The sequence below is a fragment of the Pogoniulus pusillus genome, chromosome 9 (genome assembly GCF_015220805.1).
Source record: "Pogoniulus pusillus isolate bPogPus1 chromosome 9, bPogPus1.pri, whole genome shotgun sequence".
In the NCBI taxonomy this organism is placed as follows: Eukaryota; Metazoa; Chordata; class Aves; order Piciformes; family Lybiidae; genus Pogoniulus; species Pogoniulus pusillus.
The window spans coordinates 24,537,539-24,560,936 of record NC_087272.1 but is presented as its reverse complement, the minus strand read 5'-3'; the positions used below and the strand labels follow the sequence as shown (position 1 = coordinate 24,560,936).

The following is a 23,398-nucleotide window of genomic DNA, read 5'->3' as shown; positions in this document are numbered from 1 at the left end:
ATTATTGTTGAAATGTGAATTTCACATGGATTAATATTTTGTACCTCTAGGAGTAGCATTCCAGACTAGGACTGAGACAAGTGATCTGGAAATAAAATCACAGAGTGTCCTAGAAAGTATTTGCTATTACTAACTTGGTGTCATTATTTACTCTTGCTGTTTTTCCACTAAAATTACAGATCTGAAAGACCAGCTTTTCATTCTATTACAGGGAAAAAGATTACAATGGAAACAACATCTGAATGTTTCAAACTACAATATCCTAAATTACAAAATCAAAGACTTATAGAAACATTTCAGTTGAAAAAGAACTTTTGAGTCCAACCATTATTTAACTACCAAGTCTAGTGAATGTTTTCTTACCTACCTAATCTTTGTCAATCAAAACAAACAAAAAGACCAACCTTCCAGACTTTAACACATTGGCAATAAAGCTTTGTAAGAACAAAGTTATTTAAATGGCATTACCTGCTGTTTGTCTTATTCTATATTGCCATTTTTTCCCCCACAGAGTGCTAATAAGTGCATGCTGTTGAAGAGGTTTACATTTAACATCTGTCACTAGTATGCAGAAGTAGCACCTACAGGGAACTGTCAAATAGATTGTTATTCTCCTCTGTAGCACCAGCAAATCTGTCTCACATCATTTACATACAGTTATAGGCATTCATCATTTCATTATGCTGACTGACTCACTATTCTAATGTATAATGTCTCTTTAATGAGCCTCAAAAAATACAATATTCCTTGATTTATGACTGCCTAACTGGAAAATTATACAGATTGACAAAAATCTCATCATAAAGCATTTTTCGTGTTCCCACTACCTTGCACTTTAAATTTAACAATGAGTCTTGAGTTAATCTCATTATTTGTTTCTTTGACAAAAGAAATTATCAAATTTTAACATAATAGACTTCACAGACATTGCTGTTCTAATAAACACAGTTTCTCTTCTATGAGAGAGCTGTACAGATTTTGACAAATTAAAATTGATCAGTTTTTGTCAAAGAAATAAATGTATCGGACAATCTGTTTCAATATTATTATACGTCAATTACTGTATACTTCCTAACTTATCATGTGCAATACTGCTGCACCAGTCACGCACAAGTGACTCATAAATGAGCCAATTTACATGTTCAAATAAATTGAACTATGCTTTTTTGTACAAACTTCAATTATTTCATCCACAAATGGTTACCAGTGAAAAACAGCTCTGCCATTAAAAGCATGGTGAAATATTACAAATATACTCAAAACACTGAACAGAAAACCGAGAGCAAGAGGCAAACACTTCATTCACTTGACTGCACTCAGGCATTACAGAGAGCTCAATTCTTCTAGCTACATTGCTGTGTTCATAAATAATTTCAACATTCCACTGGGGGCATCGAGGTTTGACTATCCAAGTTGAACAGGTTTCTAAACAGTGCTCACTCTAGCCATTGGAAGCAAGAATTTTCACTAAGTACAAAAAAAATACATAATACTTGGGTTCTGACAAATGTACAGTTTGTAATTAAATGACTTTCATATGTAAGAAAGTCTTAAGCTCTGTCTGAAGTTCCTCCCACAATAAATACAAAAGTATCTTTTTACTCCTTTGTCCAATATCATTTGAACTTGTGCTACAGACAGTCAGTACATGACTCCCTCTCCTCCACTCAGGCATTCAGTTCTAGGTAAGTTTTAGAAAAATAGTACTGAGATTTTTCCTTCTTTCAAACCACCACTTCTTCCACAAGGTGCAAATGTAAGTGCAGATAGATATAAGCAAATGGCCGCTACTATAACCTTATACTGCCTGATCTCATGAGCATCACCTCCTATTTCCTAATTATGAAGCCAGGCTGAAAAGACTATACATTCAATGAAATACAAATATACAGAGATTTAAGCAACAGATGGCAAGTTGCAATCCCTAGATTCCTGCAAAAAGTCAGCTGTAAGCAAAAAGTCATAAAACAATTAAACCATTGCATGTAAAAGAGCCTTTTTAGTAGTTGCATGTATTAGGATATGACAAAACAATTGCAGAAATTACACTGATATATTTGACCCTGGAAGTGTTATACACTCAATACAACAAACAAAATTCTCATTGCATCATTTTGAACCCATATATTCGTTTCCTTGCACCAAACCATTCAGTTAACATTAATGTCTGAATTTCAGTGATTTCAAGGAGTCAAATTTCTGAAAATGGTTATATTATCCTCCAATCAACACACCATGTTTAACATCTAGGAGAATTTACACATTTGTACATTTCAAACACATAAAATTATAGCCTACTAAATAAGTCAGTGTAACATTTACATGATTCTCCTTTTTCCCCCATTTCTCCAGTTAATAAATTACAAAGTGTGGCCGTTTGAGCTGATCCTCTAGCTCAGACATAGGGGAGAGATGAACAATCCAGGGATAGGCCACATAAATGGCAACAATAGATAAATTAATATAATTTCATTGGAGCATCAAGAACTTAATGTCTAGAAGCACAGTTTGTTCTGCCCCTTCTCCCGCTGGCTTCTGCTGCTGCAGCTTCGCCTATCTTCCCCGGCTGCTGTTTTGGCTACTGCTGCTTCTGCTGCTTCGCCGCCACTTGACCCCTTCCCCATCTCCCTTAAGGTTATTGTATTGGTTTTTTTTCCCTCCCTTCCTTCTCTAGTTATTATTTCTCTTTACATTGTTATACTTATATTATAAGAAAATACAATTTCATCTTTCCCTGACTTTCAAAAAGTAGGGGGGTTTGTGTTGTGAATTTTCTTCCTGGGGGAGGGATCAGCCCAAACCCAGGACACAAAGCTTTCATGATGTGATATTGTATGTGAAATATATAGCTCTGAATCCACAAACCTAGTATGTCAACCCAAATACCTGTTACAAATAACTGAAGACTCAAATTTATGTACTTTGATACGGTTAATTCAGATTATCACAAGATGTTAATTCACCTCAATAAGATTTGTATTTCAGCTTGTAGTAGTGTAATAAAATCCTATTTACATATTTATTTTTAGTAAATACTTCAATATTAGTAAATATTTCAATGTTTACTAATCACAACAGATTCTTAAGACTGCAATTCTGACCATCTCAGAAACATCTTTCTGTGTCTCTGTGAGGCAGATAAACAGGAGGAACTGTTAATAATACTGATTTAGAAGCTTGAAGAGATTATGATTAGTTGTTAATGACATAGAAAGAAGGTAATAAGAATGAAGTAAATACAGCTATCCATGCAGCCCCTTCACGTTGCAATTCTATTCCTTACTTCTATTTTCTTGTCACTTCAGTGTTACATATCCTAGTGTACAGAGTTACCACTTCTGAAGAATGGCTAACAGTGTCTGTGACTTCTCAATCTGAGTTCAGAAAAGACAGTGAAAGAACATCTGCCAGAAGACGCTTTAAATCTTTGTGTTGTTTTCTTACACATGTACATTAACATATGGCAGTGTTTCTCTGGTAAAATAATCAGTGATTTTTTTTTGGTGAAGTACTGAATTACCCAGGAACCCAACAAAATTTTATACAACACATTTTGCATTGATTGAGCCTACTTACAAGAAGGTAGATTCGATACTTCTATCAGTGTAGACTGCACATCGTAAAGAAATCCAGAGCGTGCTCTGTCCCTGTGACTGATTTCTTGTCTTTCTCTAGAAACACCTAGGAAATAACCAGTACAGAGTAAGTAAAGACAAATATAAAAAAAACCATAAACTACATTATTAGAAATAGCAATAAAAAAGAGAATACACTGAGTATTTGCAAAGTCCACATCGTTATTCATCAGTATGCAATTACCACATTATAGAAAACAAAAGTTTACATTTTGTCTTCATTTAATCCTGTAGCACCCAAGGGGTTCCAGAGTTCTTCAATCTCAAGCCTGGCAAGTAAAATCAAACAGCTGTTATCATTACACATAAACAGCCATCTGATGGCCTGAGAGAAGGAACATAATGACCACAGAGGGAATTGGTCCAGCCTTCAAAACCAGCACAGCCAGGTTTCTATTTGGCATGTAAAACAATTGTATTATATAGAAGATATTAAAATAAATAGTCATATTTATTTTAGACAGTAGAGTTAATTCATAATTTTTATTTGGTCTTTCAGTAGAAACAGAAGAACCAGCTTCTATTCCTTCTTCCAGCTCTTACTTTGGTATTTTGGCAGAATTCTACAGAAAGCAATTTAAGAAGTGATAGGAAAGGGAATATAAAGGGCTTGTTTACATGTTTCAGTATTTCTTATAGGAAGCAGGTTTCAGCTGTATCTTGCATCACATCTAAACCAGTATTGACAAATGCCAGTTTAATCTTTTTAAATAGCTGAAGTCAAAGCTGGACTGTTGTCCAGATAAAAGATCTACCCTGGGAGTTAACCATTCTTACTTGTCAAAGACCTTTTTCTTATCACTCGTATTTAGGCTCTGTCGCAAATTAAATCCCACTACTTCTTGTCATATCCAAACTGGAGAGAGTAAACAGCTTACACTGATCTGCTTCTGCAACAGTATTATGTATACCTATCTTTATACTTCTCATTTTCTAGGTTAAATAAACGTGGCTCTGAGTCTTCCTTTGATGCCTTTAATAATTTCATGAACAATCAATAACTAGGTACATGGCACTGTGTATCCTTTTTGAAAACTCAGACAACTTGAACCTACAAGTTGTTTCATTGAATGCTTACACGTTATGATACTACAGATCTGCAGAGAAACAGCTCTAGTGAATCTTGTGATAGCAATTTAAGGTATTCTGTCCCATGCCTCTGCCACAGACTTATCAACCCAGTAAACAGGTAGGTAGAAATTAGCATGCTACACCTCATATTCATAAAGAGTGATAGAGACATGAGATCTTTTCAGATTTGCCAAAGGACATCTGCCAGGCATTTTAGCACGTCTTGAGCTCTGTTGCTGCTGGTAGGAAGGAAAGGCAAATGCTTGCATTAAGAAAGAAGAGTCTTGAGACAGCTATACATGTAGCACATAGCGTGGAACAGTGAATACACTGTCTCCACATTCTTTCCTGAATAACACCATATGCTTCTGTTGTAGGATTATGAGCAAAATTATTGTTCATTGTGTAAAAATACTTTAAAACAAGAATACAAGTCTTAAAAAAAATGTGCTGAAGACCTGCAGTCTTCTCCTCCCTTCCCTGCAGGTAGCCTTCTGCTTAAACGAGGCCTCAGGAGAGCCCTCTCTAGCACATAAAAACAATGAGAAATATCATCTGCCCCTGCAAGAAGACAATGTTAACATCTGTATCTCATTTTAAGTACTAGATTAATTTTTTCATAAGATTTTTTTTTGCTTCTCTATTCTTTAATACCCTGCAACTAAGCATATATTAACATATAAAATGACCCTAAGAAAAGCAGTTCAGCCCTGTAATTCTACCACTTCCATGACACGAGCATCCCAGATAAGGATCTATCAAAATAGCATCAGAAAATTCTGTTTGCTCAGGCTCCTTTTTTGCTTTATTTTTCTTATCTTCCAGCAGCATAAGTCTGGGCTTCGACCCAACTTCCCTCACAAAGCTCATGGACAGATAAAATAAATAAACACCCTGCAACCCCTCCAAAAATCCCACCCAAACCCCTTCACCTCTTTCCCCTTTCCAAGGGAAAATAGTAACCTGCCTAGAAACCTTCAACACTTCCTAAGACCTAAATGAGAACACTGAAGGCTGAAGGCTTACCTCTCACAACAGGTGGATTTTGTTCCACTGCCTCCCTAGGCCTGGCTACTCCTCTGCTTGACACTGGCAGTTGCCTCCACACAGCCCTCATGAGCTTCACAAACCTTATGCACAATTTATGCCTAACTACACAATCAAAGGATTGGGGGAAAGGTATTTATAAGATTAAAACAACAGTTCCAGGGCCTACAAAACACTTCTGAAACCATCTCCACCTCTTGACATGTCTACACCTCAGTAAGCACAAGACCAAAGAGCAGAAACAGCAGTCAGTATTCCCAGCCACAGGTCTGTGGGGCAAGAGGCCTAGTGACAGGAACACACAAGAAGCTGAAGTATTCTATGCTTTTTCTCACCTCAGGCTTCACTGGTAGGGCTTCTGCTCAAGTTTCCAGGGTATCTGAGCCTCCTAAGAGAATGTGTGGGCCTGTAGCAGCGTTCACAGGAGTGGAAGAAAGTGTGGATCTCTTAACCCACTTAGAATCATAGAATCATAGAATCAACCAGGTTGGAAGAGACCTCCAAGATCATCCAGTCCAACATTCCCAGAGATGATCGTGGAGCTGGCAGATATCACTGTCACGCTGCTGCCTGTCCTTTCTTGGAATGTTTGTGGTGTCTTGAAAGCAGTTGCTGTGACACTTCTCTTCAAAACAAGCTAAACAGAAGACCCTGGGAAGTACAGGCTGGTCAGCCTTACTTAAGAGAAGCTGTGGATCAGATCTTAGAAATCACTTCTTGCCTGAGCAGATCATATCTGATCAACCTCACTGCTCTCTGTGGTGAGATGACTGGCAGTTATGGAGGTGTGGAGGCAGCAGATGTGGTACATCTTCATTTTAGCAACACATCTGGCACAATCTACCATAATCTCCTGGTGAGAAACAGTCTGGACAAGTGGATTAGGTAGATGAGAAATTGTCTGGGCTGCCAGGGATCAGAGAGTTGTGATCAGTGGTGCAATGTCCATCATGCAGCCAATAGTTTTATGTCTTCTCCCCCTCTACCTTGCCCTGGTGAGACCTCACCTAGAATATTGCATTCAGTTCAGGAGGGACAGAGATCTACTCGAGAGAGTCCAAAGGAGAGCTACAAAGATGATTAAGGGGCTGGAGCACGTGTCCTGTGAAAGACTGAGGGACCTGGAGCTTTTTTGTATGGTGAAGAGAAGACTTAGAGGGGATCTAATAGATGTTTATAAATATATGAGGGCTGAATGTCAAGTGGGAGGGGACAGACTTCTCAAATGTACCCTCTGATATGACAAGGGGCAATGGGTATACACTACAGCACAGGAAGTTCCATCTCAACATGAGGAAGAACTTCTTTAATTTAAGGGTCATGGAGCACTGGCACAGGCTCCCCAGAGGTTGTGTAGTCTCCTTCTCTGGAGACTTTCAAGACCCATCTGGATGCATTCTTGTGTGACCTGCACTGATTATGGCCCTGCTCTGGCAGAAAGGGTTGGACTTGATGATCTCTGGAGGTCCCTTTCAACCCCTGACATCCTGTGATCCTATGAGAATTCTTTAAACCGTATGTGTGCCATAAGTTACGAAGCCATAAAGAGTTTATGATGGTAAATCATGCTGCTTAAGAAGTGAGTTTAGTCAGAGAAAGAGCAATTTAATCAATGCCTTATTATAAGCATAGTATGTGAAAAGAACATGAGGAGAAGGCTTGCTACCCCAATATTTAGTTGTAAACACTTAGAGCTTATCAAAGCTAAAAATGTTTCTTTAATTATTTTTGGAAAATAGAGGAAAGTTTCTGGCCATTTCTTTCCCTTATAAACAGCAGACTTTTAATACAATCCAAACATGACTGAATGAACCCACAACAGTCTCACTATTGTGGACCACATATTTCAACTACAGAGCTTATAGCGACTGTGCAGCTACCAAATCTACAGTGTATAAAAACAAAATGATATTTTACCTTTTAAAAGTGAAGTTCTTGATTATTGGAAGTTGCAAAGAAGGACATGCTAAATAGCAACTTAAAATTCCAAAATAAGACTTTGTTCAACTGAACTTTAAAATTTGGTCTTTTACCATGTGTAGCCTTTAATGCTCAAGAAATTTCAAGGAGCTCTGGTAGCATGGAAAAATAAGTACAGCAAATTATGAGAACAAAGGATTTATTTTTTTAAGTACAAAACCTGGCTGAATGTGTAGCTTTCATGTTTTAATATTCATTACAGTGTGACAGCTGAATGTGATTTACACATTAAATATATTTACTATGTCTGAACTGTGCAGCCAATTTAATACAGTAATATTATGTTTTGCTAACTTTTCTTTTCCTCTAAGGATTTTTGTGAGAATGAATTATAGGCAGGATACTAATTATAAACAACCTGATTGTACCAGAGCTACAATTATTTCATCTTATTACTGAAGACATTTACATATCAGCAACATCACATGATGATTTAGTCCCCTGGGACTGACAGGCCACTATTTATGACTTGACAGCATGTCACTGTAGTAGGTATGCCAACTATTTAATGTCTCTACAAAGTCTCTTATGGCCTTCACTAACTAATAAAATTAATTTTCATTGTCCTCTTGCATGAGCACTGATGACAAAATGTAATCTTATTAGAAAAGAGGAAATGTCTAATGATAGATTCCTTAGTAAAATAATTTTTATTTAGTAATTTAATTTATAAAGTTTCATCTTTCATGAATTATATTCAGTGCTTCAAAGCACATAGTAACCTTTCAGCACAAACCCTTAGAAGTGACATATCGTCAAACTGTCAAGAATCTACTCCATTCATGTTGAAAAGCCTTGCTATTCAGAACTACTGAACCCAGACACCTGAGCAGTAAAACATAGCGAATTTTCACTCTGCATCTTCACTATAATATATCCATGTATGACTACCTCAGCAAAGTAGTAATAGCTCTTGGCAAACAGCATTCATCTGGGCTGAAAAGCTGTCAGCAGCAACATGGTAGATGTCAATTAGAATAAAGTATGAGATGCAAACACATTTGCCAATTACATGCATTAGACCTCATAATGACTGATGTCACAAATGTAGTTTGGTGATAAATTACCTTAAGGACAGTAATTATATTTTTCCATCAGTTTAAAGTTACAAAATGAGATCCACAGTAAAAGTCTCCCTTTAGACAACAGAAAAAACTGGAATGTCAAGGGGAGGGATTTATTACTGCTTCTCTTTTTTTTCCACAGATAGGCCTATTTTGGACTTCAAAGAAAAGTAATTTATTTTGTTGTTTTTTTTTGGTGTGGATTTTTTTTTTAAATTATCAATGTACTTGTTTTATAAAGATGTCATGCACATTTTCCTTGCAAATATTACACACAGTTAAAGAGTCAGAATTTTTAATTTGCCTAAGTACAACTACCTTAAACATATATTTACAATTGTCAGAACTCTATTCACAAAGACTGTAAGACAACTCTCTAAAAGTGAGTACCTTTAAAGCCTACTTATTATGTATCTGAACTTATACTCCCCTGCCCATTTGAATTGTCTTTATTTTTTCACTTCAACTGCCATTTTATCACATATTCCTCTGTAATCATCAGATCCTCCTGAAACTAACTTTTCAATTACTAAATCAATTGCAATTACTACACTGATTTCTTATTTTAATAAATGTAATGGACAATATATTAATCACAATAACATTTTCCTACATGTTCCTAAACTTCTATGCCATTTAATTTCTATATCAACATTAAAATTTTAATTAAGACTCACAAGAAATGGCAAAATTCCTATGCTCAACTTCTTTTTGGCAGCTATGGTTAGTTTCTGAATCCACATCATGAAGGCATTCTGTTCCTTTTAACATGGAGAACACAAGAAAAGAATAACCTCCTCATCTTGTGGAAAGACTAAGCTGATCTCAGCCTGGCAAGAGAACAGCAACTTCTTGCCCAGTTTCCAGTTCTTACCAAATTTGTATTTATACATTTTCAATAGGAGAGCAGTTCTGCTTCTCACCTTTCTGTCTTCAAGAGTAGCTGTAAGGAAGGCTATTCCCTTGATGGACAAGTAAGTTACACAGCTAACGGGGACTTTCCTAAACATTGTCCAACTTAGAATGTAATCAAGTCAAGGCTGCTATCAACGCCACCTGACATTACACAGACCTTATTTCAAAAATATGAGTTTGTATGGACCAATACAATAAAACAGCTGTACCTACTGTACAAAAAAACCCTGCTACCTACTGTAGCTGTTTGAAAGCAAAACCCAGACATATTTTGTTCAAACTTAGAAAGGGTAAGGAGGTAGAAACAGGAAGAAATTGAGAAGGAAAGCTTTTGTTAAAACAGAAGACACCACTCTGGCCAAGTGCCAAAAGAGATATACCACTGTGTTTGTGTTGACATAACCTCCTTGAACACCCTTGCATAAACTGAATCTAGAGAATGAAGCAGAGACAAAATTATCTGATGCTCCTGAGTATCAAACATTACTTCAAATACACATACTGCCAAATTTTATCTTAAAAATTATTAACAGAGATAATTCTGATGAGTGTTTTGACATGTTTTAGGTGACTGCTCATTCTTGATATTTATCTTAATGTTAATAGCTCAGTGTACACATATAAAGCCTTGGCAAAACACAATTGAAATGCACCAAACTAAAATCTGGCATTGTGACAAATAAGAAATATAATACTGAATCATTAAGAATAATAAGAAGACCAGCTATTATTTTGTCCCAAAATCTAGAATCCAATTGCTGGGAAAAAAAAAAAAGCCAAAACCAAACAAAAATCGCCCATCCGCCATAGAGCTCAAATTGTGATATGAGGAAACAATTAGATTATGAAAATCTAAAGAAATTCTGATAGGAAGCTATTACTTTGAGAAGAGGAAAATGAAAGAAAGGCTGGTTAATGGAAAGTGGGTGTCATGTGCACATGCTTTGAACTCCCATGTTAGAATCACAACTGGATGAAAAAAAATAATTTTCAAGTTTACTGATGTCTTAATGCTCAGCATAATCCAATTAAGCTGATAAAACCTGTTGAGTCTAAATGACATTATATGGTCAATCCTGCAACTGTGCAAGACACTAACTTATCGTATGTGACCTTGTAACATGCAAGGCACTACTAAAGCATGTACCTTTGACTCCGTTTGTGCTTTATACATTTGTTAGAGTCTAGAATCACATATACCACAGTATACAGGTGAGAAAATCCATTTTAGCCACCCTTATAACTCCTTTATCATTCTTTTTCAAAATGCCATTAAGATATAGTCTGCTGATGGCTATAAAAATGAGAAATCTGAAAATGACTGTATGTGTTATGTCTCGAAGCTATACTAAAATTCATTAAAATTATCCAATAAAGTATGGAGTTAATCATTAGTTTCAGGTGTGATATATTAGTGCAATGCTCTGTCATCACAAGGATCTTTGTTCTTTTTATAATCTACCCCTAAGAATTCTCAGATTAGCTGTAAAATTGGTTGCCTCAATGACAGGCAGAGTCTTCTTTAAGAATAAGAGATTTTCTCCTTTAAAACATATCTGCCTACTCACGATCTTGCAGGGAACATATGTACGCTGGGATATATATATACCAACAAGGAATGTCTGAGTAAGCGCAATCAATCTAAAATGAAATATATTTTGGTAATTAGACTTTAGATCATGGGAAAATCCCTGTCTTTACTCAAAGTATTATATTCTTGCCTAAAAACCTTTGTAGAGTCATAAACTCATGGGTCTGCTACTAATACCTTGATTTTAATCTGAGGAAGAATATACAGACACTGAAAAGAAAGCAGAAATCACAATGCAACTGAATTAATCTGCAAGTAACACTGAAAAAACTTAGAGTTCTCAATACATATATATATATATATATATATATATAAATATTTTCACTGTCAAAAAAGTGGATGTATCCAATTCAATTAATTCTAGATCAGGGAATCTGTTGGTTTGTCTACAGGTAAGTCTGCAAGAACACAGACTGTGGAAATACTTCAGCAAAAGTTGTTTACAAAGCATTTTGTTTTCAAAGGCCAGCTAACTCTGAATACTTTGAGGGGGTGGGAGGGGAAGAGAAAGACCAAGGCAAAGAAACAGTCCAATAGAGCTAGATGTAACAATTTTTATCTATTACTAACATGGCTCCTAAGAATCCTAGCATTAACACCTTAAAGCACATAATGTATTGGTCCTCAAAAGACAGATAGTGGTGATTATTTCTAAATTATAAAACACCTGCATGTGTTTTAGACAGCTAATCTACGTGCAAAGCAACATTGACCATTCGGTACCATATTATTTTACCAACAGCGACCTCAAGATGTGTTCATTATTCGAAGAAAGAACAGCCACACTTTTTAAATGGGGTTGTTATTTACTATAAAAATTAAAAACCTACATGGATTTTATTACAGGATATGAAAAACAAGCATGTACTTGGCAGCACACATAAAGCAGTTTTTATAATAAATGGCTTCTCAGCTTATCCTTTTTCACTGGGAAATCACTTTCCATTTAAATTATTTAAAATGCTTGTAGTCTGACATACGGCTTCACAGCACACACAGGTCAGACAAGCCAACATGCTGATTTTGGAATGTCAGTTCAGTGTATTTTGTGATGAAATCACAGACGTTGATGTAGTCTGCTGAAAATTAATGGAAGAAAAGTTTAGACTGCTAATACACTTCAAAGGCATCTAAATTGTGACCAGAAAGCTGAGAAATAATATATATTATTCTGTTAATTTTATTTTATTAGAATAAGAAAGCAGCAAGCATATTAGAATGCACGAAGAATGACATGAAAAATTACATAGAATATATTCTAGTGTCACTTTTATGGACCATGGATACAACCCTCTTTGGAATCTGGTACACAATATTTGTTACCTCCAATGAAATACCCCAGTGTTAGAAAGGAGAAATTAGAAATTTAATTATTTAATCTGTAGAACTGGGAAGTAGTTCAGAGGCAAAGAATATTCAACTGAATTTTACATTAATGTGGGCAATAAAAACATCCAGTCTTAAAAGTCCAAAAGAGGACCATGAAGTTCTGATAAATGATGTTGGCACCAAAATTACATTTGAAGCAACTTTATACTTGACAGCAAAGATATCCGGAAGATATCCAAATAATGTGCATTTGGTGTAACTCTTTGTTAATTAAGACATTACACAAGTAATCACCACTCCAGTCAGATTGCTAAGCATCAAAACCAGAATTAGTTCTTCATCTTACTCTTCCATAGTGTAAAACAGTTAATGGGAAGGAAAGCCATAAATGGTTGGGAAAAAGCATAGCTCTGCACGTTGCAGATTTATTTTTTAAGGTAACTATTCTATTAACCTGCATTAATAGAAAAGGTGTGGAGGGACAGATCTTGGATGTATATACTATCTACTAAAATGGAATGCTCTGCTTGTGGACCTGAAATAGCTTTGTCTCATGTCTTTCCTTGAGTAAATATACTGGAGTTTCTTCTCCATAATGTTTTCATATGTAAGAACTAAGTTTTTTTTCTTAGCCACTATTCATGCATGTAGGAGTACTTAAGAATGTGACAACCACTCAGAACAGAGTTGAGGTGAGGAGGGAACAGCTTCTGATACTGACAGCATCTGGTCTCTGCAGTCATTCTCACATCTTTCCTGTGATTTGCCTATCAAAAGGATTAATTTCTAACATTCATACACATCTGCTGAAGAGCAGCCCTGTAGAAAGGGACCTCAGGGTCTTGAGGGATAAGAAGCTCAGCATGAGCGAACAGCATGCTGCAGTGGCAAAGACCAGTGGTGTGCCGGGTTGCATCAACAAGGGCATTAATGGCAAAGATAGAGAAGTCATTACGACACTCTACTTCGCACTTGTCAGACCACACCTGCAGTATTTCGTGTAGCTTTGGTCCCTGCTACACAAAAAAGATGTAGACAGGCTGGAAAGGGCCAGAGTAATGACCAGAGAACTGGAAGATCTGTCATACGAAGACAAGCTGAGAGAACTGTTTGCTCAGCCACAAGAAGAGAAGACTTGGGGAAGACCTTATTATCATGTACCAGTGTATAAAGAGTGGCTACCAGGAGGATGGCGACCCCCTTTTGACAAGGAGTCACATGGAAAAGACAAGGAGTAATGGGTATAAGCTACTCCTAGGGAGATTCTGATTGGACTCCAGGGAAAATAAAAACCAAAACCAACAAAAATCACAATAAGAACAGTGAGAGATTGGAATAATCTCCCAAGAGAAGTAGTGGATTCCCCCTGTATTGGGCAGTTTAAAGACTCAACTTGACTGGGTGGTGGCCCATCTCATTTAAACTCTACTATCACCTAGAAAGGTTGGATCAGATCATCCTTGGAGTCCCTCGCAAGATGGCATTCCGTGATTCTGTGATTTGAGCATTAGGAGGAAGTTCTTTACAATGAGGGTTGTGAAGCAGTGAAGCAGGTTGCCCTGAGCAACTAGTTCAAGATGTCCCTGCACACTGTGGGGGTATTGAACAAAATGATCTTCAATGGTCCCTTCCAATCTGATGCATTCTGTGATCCTGTGATTTCCCCTCTGTAGTTTCTCCAATTAAGAAGAAATCAGTGAGATAAATAAAAATTCCAAGAAGCTAAATATGAATAAAGTTCTATGAAACCTCGGAGTGAGGTAGTGTACTTTTTCAGTCTGTAATATTACAAATATAAAATTATTTGTTTAAAAATTAATGTCCTCCAGGGTTTTTTTTACTACAGCAAATAGCATTGCTATAAACTATTTTCTTGAATATTACAATGTCCTGAGTTCTCCTCTTCCTTGTGAGAGCAGCCCAATGTTCAGATTAATTTCTACAAGACAGAAATCCTCAAGACATTGGTCCAAGAAAACCACTATTTCAACACTCTGCTTCTAAGTCGCAGAATCACAGAAACATCCAGGTTGGAAAAGACCCTCAAGGTCACCAAGTCCAATCTATAACCCTCCTCTACAAGATTCACCTTAAACCACATCCCTAAGCACCACATCCAAACAATCCTTAAACATATCCAGGGTTGGTGACTCAACCACATCCCTGGGCAGGTCATTTCAGTGCCTGACCACTCTCTCCATGAAAGCTTTTTCCCTGATGTCCAATCTAAACCTCCCCACACAACTTCAATTAGATCAAGTGGAGAACAAATATAAAACATTAATATTGCATTAATATAGTTAAAACATATTATTAAAGAAAAGAAAAATGGAACAACTGACTACAAAACTTTCATCTCAAACTCTAAAACATAGAAAATTCTTAGCTACAATCATAAGTGGTTAAAGAGAGAAACTTGCCTGACATATATTTTTCATTGGAGTCTAAAATGCTGAATGATACCTCTGTGATTTTTATTTCTATTCTGAAAAACAGAAGACTCACACATGGTAAAAATTACAATTTTGTATAGTGAAACTTAATATTCTATTCATTTTAAAAATATGTATTTGGAACATTTACTATAATTTTACAAAGCCATTTTAATTACTTAAGTCCATATTTTTTATTAGCATATTTATTTCTCCTTGAATAAATGAGGAAAGTCAGAAATCTAAATACTAAATCTTTAAACCTAAATATTACTTGAATTTCTATTTATTAAACTAAGTATTAAATTATCAGGTAATGTTTGTCTGTGTTTCTTACTTAGTTGCTGAAATTAGAGCAAATTATAAAACATACCTACATTTAATTGGTTACTCATCAAATATTAGTTAATTGCATACTTGAATCTCTAGAGAGTATGTTAAATCTCTAATTGATATTTGAAACAAGAGAACTGCCTATACTTAATGTATATTTTATCTATTATGAAATAATTTCTCGGGCTTTTACCTTTGAACCTGCAATAAATATCCCTGCCCTCTTTCAGTATCTAAGATAGCCCAGGCACTTTTGATCAGACTGATGATGAGATAAGAATGGCACCATAAATATCCTGGGAAGAGATCTGATTTGCATTAACAGAGAAAATGAGTTACTACAGTATTTCATATTTCTAGTATTAGCAATTTTTTTTTAAAGTGGCATTTTCTTTTGCCTTAGAGCTGCCAGGAGAGCTTTTTAAATGGAAAAGGTGATAACAAGTTTTTTTTTTTAATCAAAATGCTTTTGATTTTCCATCATAATCAAGTAGCTTCTACAGTATGTGCCACTGCTGGCAGGTGAAGTACGAAATAATGTTTTGCACACTAGATGCCTAACTTTTCTGATTAAAGTATAATGTGTGGTTCTGAGAAAAAAGTACTGCCCCATCTTGGGGAGTTTTATATTCCTCCGGGTAAAGAAACAACTCGGGAGTATTTTCAGGACATTTTTTTTTAAATCCTTACAGATAGGATTTTGGGAGATGAAAATCAATGTTACTACATGGTATAGCCCAGAATAATCTGTAACATTCCTTTCAATGGTTTTATACACTTAATACCCTTCCAGCTTTTTATGATTTTTTTTTGTTGTTTTTTTTTTCTTTTTTATGTGGTTTGAGAAGGATGTATTTGTGTTATCATTGTTTTTGATAATCTAAAGTCCAGCAATTTCTTCTTCCTTGACATTTTTTTTTTCTACTATCAATAATAATTAAGCCGAGAACAACAGAGTCACTTTTAATGACACCCAGGAAACAATTCAATATATTAACTTTCTGTATTTAGAAAGATTTGGTCTCAACATAATAAATTTAATAAAGTAAATCTATAAGATCAAGTCAGTTTTACATGGTCAGTGTGGAATATTTTGTTTCACAGGCACAGTGGTATTACAGATCTCTCCATGATATTACTACGACAGAACCTTGCAAAAAGGCAGTTTGGCTACTTTGAATAAATTAGTTTGATAAATTCAGTAAATGGCATTCCTCTGCTTAGAAATCAGATATAAGGAGACAATTGCTTATGCTCAGGGATGTAGGAAATAGATTACACTGTGAATCTGCATTTTTTATTAGTTATTGTGGAGATATATACATATATCAACAGATGATGCAAGGTTAACAGTCATTTACCAGTCACAACAGCTACTACTTTAAATGTTTAGCCAGGCTTCTGACACCAGGAAAAAACACCTTCTTGTAAACGTTTGTGTGCATCGTGTTCTGCAGGCAATTTTTTTCACAAATGTCCAAAATAAAGTGCACTGTCTGTATAAGAACTGGTTACAATATATGCAAATCTTTTCATGAAGACTTTGAATGAAGGAAAAAATAAATCACAGTTCATTTTCAATGGAGGTTTGTCATGAACTTGAAAGGTAATCGGATTCCAGAATGAACAAGGAAGCATCCTCCTCTTCCATAGTTTCTCTCTTTGTTGATTGATAATGCAACTTAAAGGAATGAATTCCTACCACTCTCTTTGCTATGCTGTGACCACAAAGACTTGTAGTACATACAGATAATCTACAGATGGAAAAATACTTAAAACACGTATACATAATAGAAAGGTCTCAGGACTAAAGATATATATATATATATATATATATACATAAAAAGGCTCTCTATAAAGTGAATTTGATCAATATATGAAAAGTATCAGAGGATACGTTCACTCATTACAATGAAGCTTTAGATTAGGAGACTTACAAGACCCTTTCAATAGCATGTCTTGAAAATTCCGTGTTTCTAAAACACTATTTTCAGCCAAAGTTAATATGGCAGGAGCAAACAGACTCTCACTGTGTTTTTTAGCACATCTATCCTACCTTCATACTGTGATTCATCACAGTCTGGGTGCAGTGATTTCAAAGTCCCATAATGCACTAATGCATTACTGATAGCTATTTTCATTTATTAAAAGCAGTACCAGAATCCTTAGAGCATTTCAAAGCCTTGTCCTCTATAGCAACTTTGGCAGAGACCCTGACATAGCTGAAAGTATCTGAAACACTTTAAAAAAAAAAAAAAAAAAGAGAAAGAAAAAGAAAAAAAAAAGCATTCACATGAAATGGACTCCTTCTGTTCTCCTTAGTGTATAGAAAGTATTGTCTGTTCTTGCTAATTAACAGGAATAGGCCTCCTCCTCCCTTAGATAAATACACAATAGAGAGAAAAGAAGGCACCCTGCTACACAGCGCCCTCATAAGGGAAGATAACCATACTAGACATCCATCCTTTGTTCTGCAGTGTAAGAGAGAACAATCCCATTGAAGGAAAGAAAAGATATCAAGGATTTAAGTGATTGCTAGCTTTCCACAGGTCCATAAAGTTGTATGGCAGTGCTTAAGTTCCAGAAGGCACATTAACATTTATTTGTTCCTTAAGAACCTGAAAATACTGGCGAATTTAAATTAAAGATCTCCATGTTGCAAATCCCAGATTTTTTTTCTACACTAGCATTGGTCTTTCAATATTAAAAAAAAGAAAAGTGTTATAGTGCACAATCATAATGTTTTGTAACAAAGACAGGAAGCCAAAATGAATCTGAATAGAAATCATTATTTTTGAATCCATTGATAAAAATTTCATCAAATAGATATTTGTGTGTCAATCCTAAAATGGGGAGAATCAGGGTAAAAATCACAGCTCTGTGTTAACTGGACCAGTTCACAGTGATAAGGCACATCTAACAGCAAGAGTCAGAAAGGTGAGAATTGGATCAGCAGAGATGTACACACAGTCCTACCTACAAAACATCTTAGGAAAAGACCAAGGGCAAGGATGCGAGCTCACAGGTCTGTCTGTCTCACCACACTGCTGTTTCACACTGCCTAAACCAAGCCGGCTGTGCCAGCTCACAGGCAGATGCAGCTGGCCAGAGTCTGGTCACTGGGCCTTGGGGCATATGGGCAGGAGAGTGCAGAACATGCGTAAAAAATCGGAGTCCTGACAACAGGTCCAATATCAAATGCTACATGTTTTGGAATTCCTTTGTGTGTCTTTCAAGGCAAGAGAAAGCCTTTTCAGAAGTGTCTGTTGCTTTCCATTGAAGAACTCAGGTTAGATCTGCAAGCTTTAGATGACTAAGGGCCACTGAAATGAATCTTAAATAGCATCTACAGACTGATGCATCAGTACATTTTCAGCTTTGCCTTATGCTTTTCTTCTGAATCAGCCAATTACTGCAGGATTTCTAAAGCTTCATATTTTTAAATATTTTCTGTACTTCAGATCACAAAACCACTAGTTTTTTTAAGACCCTTAGTTAAGGGCCTTAAAGGCTCCTACATCTGGACAAATGGTCACCAAATACCAAATGCAGTCTTATCAATTAATTGTATATTACCACGGTCTAATGGTAGAAGCAAAAATGACACAACAAAATATAAAAAGCAGTGACATTCTCTTATCAGTCTGCAGTTTCCTTAGGGTCTTACCATAACTAAATAATTCATCTGTTAAAAATAACTGTGAAATAGTACTATTGCTAGTAAATAACTTCAGCTATGTTTAGGCTCTGCTAAACTCAAAATGTTACAATAAATTAAGGATTTATTAACACTCTTTAAGAGACTTTCCTCAGCTTGATTTAGAATAAACATTTAATTCTAAATTTCAGAAGCATTACTAAATTGAGCAAGATAGAAGCTAATAAAAAAAACCCTTTGGCTAAACCCCAACTGTGTTGTGAACCTTCAAGTCTGTTGGCTATTTTCTTCTTTTTAGGCATGGCCACGGACTTTTAAAAATCATTTTTGATTTTGGTGCTAAAAGCTGAAACAACACAGAGCAAATTTTCAGGAAGCAGACTGTAAGAATCCTGCACTGCAAATCAGTTTAGGATGCTATAATTCTGCATTAGTTGCTTTTTGGGGTTGTTTTTAGACTCTTGGTCATGATACGTAGAAATACAGTAAAACCATTACGTGAGTTCTTGCAGCTGCACTCTTAGATTCACTGTCCAAAAAACCAGGAAACATGTTTTGAAATATGCTTTGTTTGTTCAGGCAACTCCTTGGAATAAGACAGGATATTTAGGAATACAGCTCAAAGCTTACAGTTTAACGCAACTCACTGCTACTTCTTTAATACATTTCTATGCTTCCTTTTCAACTTTAGGACACAGCTTTATGCGGATTTTATTAAGTTAAAAAAAAATTAAAATTCCTTTAAAAGGTTGAATAAACTCTGCAGTGGATGCCAATTGGCAGGCATAGATACCCACAACTCACATGATGAGATTTGTAAAGCCTTCTACAGTTAGTCCTTCCAGAAAGAAAACTAAATATAATCAAGCAAGCTGATAAAACACATTTAATTTTTGCTTTCATGATTACTGATAAATAGATAATGCCATAAAAGGAGGGGTTATTTTACTGGAAGAACATTGTAACAAAGGAGAGTCTGCTCTTGAAGAGGGTGTTTCTTGTAGATACAGGAGAAAAAAAATTAGATGGCATTCAAAAACAACTATAAGAAACCTCACATTTTACATTATATAGTCGTCTAATAATAATAGTAATTAGTATTAGTATTTCTAAGTACCATAAACATTTAATTTTAGCAACACAGCATGTTTTGCTTGTAATTGCCACCAGTTTCCACATTCACAAATACAACATGGAAGTATGAGAATAGCTGAAGCTGTTTTAATCCACCTTGGAAGACAAATGTTCTTCCTGGGGCTGCAACATTTGTATCCAAGTTCCTAATTGCTTTCCATGCCCTACAGTTTTTCTTTTTACACTGATCTACTTTCCTGGACTCCTGATCACTCCCCTAGGCCCAAAAATCATTATAGATTTTTACATATTCTGTCCAAAATACTTCTTTTTTCCACTAATTATTTTCCTACTTCATTCTTTGAGACATTTCTACAACTACAAAGAAATAGATTAGACAAATTGGGTAATTTTATCAACAGATGACAGAGGTATTACACAGGTTTGGTTTGGGCTTGTTTTTTTCAAGGAGGTACACAGCAGAAAGCATAGTCCAATATTGCATTTAATTCAATATATTGCAATGGATTAATGTATTCTACATATTGGATAAAGTGGGGGGAGGGAGGTGTGTGGAGGGGTATTTAGGTAGGAAGCAGTAACAGAAGTTGTTGATGCCACAACTTGGCTCTTACGAAATTCAAGGAATGCCATTTAATCTTAATCACACTAAAAGTACAAGCACTCTACAGTGAATTAACTTTAATGTCCTTCTATACTAAAATCAGCACTTGCTCAGTTAAATGTAACAGAAAGCTTGTATTTGAAGGAACTGAAGGGGTCAGAAAATGACAAAATTAAGTTGTTTGTACATCCGTTTGAATAAACACTCAGGTTGAATGCATAGGGAAGTATATTTCATTAAAGATAAGCATGCAACCTATAAAAGTATTGAGAAGAAAAATAAGGAAGTTTAAAAAATAAATTCTCTGAAGGATTAACAAAAGCCAAGGAAATAATTACACTGTGTAAAATATTGTCACAATATCCTGGAATTATATTATGACACATAAAACCACAGTAACTGTTTATGAAATCATACAATTTTGAAAAGTCTTTAATCCAAATAACAAAATAAAACCTGCTGCGATCAATAGCAGTCTTTCCATTGATATTTATACTTTTTATTAGAGGTCTTGAATGACCAAAGATTCCTAGATACTGTTAATAGTTCATTATGCACTTTGCTGGTTTCTGTTTGGTTTATATAATTTTTAAGTACCAAACACATTCGCTCTCTGTAGCAGTGGATAAAAATCCATATGGTAGTACTGGAAATAAAACTCTCTACCACCACCAATCCTAAAAAAACACCCAAACAAAATGCAGGCTTACATTTCCACTAAACTGTCATATGCCCTTCTGACAATATTAAGTTCTCTAAAACTTTTGTTAACTTCATAAAAATGTCAATCTGTTTTCAGATCTATGAAAACAAAAAGTATGAAAAATTTTAGGCTCAAATTCCTTCAATTCAGACTTCTAAAATATCATGGAAAGTACAAAAAAAAACAGAAAACATTGTGTGCACAATAAAAGACTTCAGCAACTTCATGACATACTAGAAAGCCTGAACAGATCAGACAGTTTAAGTTGGGCCAACTCTTTCACTAGACTCCTACAAGTCTGGTCACAGGATACACACAACTGTGCTTTGAGAATTCCAAAGTGTTCTCATCTCCCTTCAACATTGCATTGTCTACATCATTAGTGAGATGCAGCTTACCCTGGGGATTATCACCAGTCAAACAATGAATAATTCTGGATGACTTGAAATGTATAGAAGATGGTACAGATCACAGAACATAACACTGGAAAATTTAGCAGCCTGTAATTTGAAAATACATAATTTATACATTGCTTTTATTCTGTAGATGCTGATGACAAACTGAGATGTGTTTTGTATGCAGTAAGAACCTTATGCAGACAGCAGAATGAGTGTTGTGGGATTATTCACTTAATTTTGTATTACCTGAAGTGCCAGTTTTGCTAAAGATTGATGTCTTGGTAGAGTTCCAAGATCTCACTGTTCTGTTGGATTTTTTGTTCATTTTGAGTAACAGTAAGAAGTATACCTTTGCTACTATTACATTTCTGAGACATATGAAACACCAACAGCTATTATCTTTTGCCACATTCATATCTTTAATAAAGCTAGGATAACAGTCTAACTCAGTGTTCCAATCTCTTGTAGTTTTTATTACATGGGTAGAGCCTGCAGTTTGATATAGTTGGGAATATTACAGAATTATACCAAGCCTTGACAACTGCAGTAATATTAAGCATGCAAAGAAAAATATTTGTGTTTCATCTCCTACTGCAGCATGGGTCCCCTTGGCTCATTTACAGGTCGCTACTTCTGTTCTGTCTTGATCATTATTGTTTAGCTATTATAAAGCCTTAATATGCAAAAGGTTAGGAAGGTTTCAATACTACTACAAAGCCTTTGGAATAATTCCATCTACTAAAGCAAACATGAGAAAGTCTTACATTTTTGTAGGCCTATTTTCAATCCAATTTTCTTCTGAATATTAAGTACAGACTTAACTAGAAAGCATCACCACTACCACTACCCAACACCCCCCACTGCCCCACTTTATTCTTCTAAGGTATTATATATAGTGCATTATGTGAGATTTGTTGAGTACTTATTAGAATGAGAGCAAACAAAGATACATTGTGATGGAGAAGGGAAAAGGAACAGAAGTCATTCACCTGTAATCTTGTAAGGCCTTTCACATAGTCCCTCAGAACATTGTTCCCCCTAAATTGGAGAGATAGAATTGATGGATGGACTATTCAGTGAACAAGGAATTGGCTGCCTGGTGACACCCAGACAGTGGTAGTCAACGGTTCGATGTTCAGACAGATATCTGTAGTGAGTAGTGTCTCTCAGGGGTCCATCCTGGGTCCAGTACTGTGTAGTATTAATCTTTATCAATGACACGGACAGTGGGATCAAGTGTACCCTCAGCAAGCCTGCAGGCTAAGCCTGAAGCTGAGTGATGTATTTGACACACTTGAGGGACAGAATGCCATACAGAGTGACCAAAATGGTCTTGAGAAAAGTACCCACATGAACCTCATCATGTTCAACAAGGCCAAGTGCAAGGTCCTAAATTTGATTTGGGATGACTCCTGCTATTAATACAGGCTACAGGATGAGGAAACTGAAAGCAGCTCTATAGAGAAGCACTTGAAGATACTGGTGGATGAAAAGCTTGACACAAGCCAGCAGCATATGCTTCCAGCCCAAAAAGACAAATACA

At 35.8% G+C, this 23,398-nt stretch overlaps 1 protein-coding gene across 1 annotated transcript in view; it reads right to left on the bottom strand.

Annotated features, from left to right (window-relative positions):
* Positions 1-23,398, bottom strand: part of TENM3 (teneurin transmembrane protein 3) — a 1,288,622-nt gene that overhangs the window by 1,236,265 nt on the left and 28,959 nt on the right. The window contains exon 2 of the mRNA XM_064148897.1: positions 3,577-3,681. The gene's annotated coding sequence lies outside the window, so the exon portion shown is untranslated. The remainder of the gene's footprint in view (positions 1-3,576; positions 3,682-23,398) is intronic.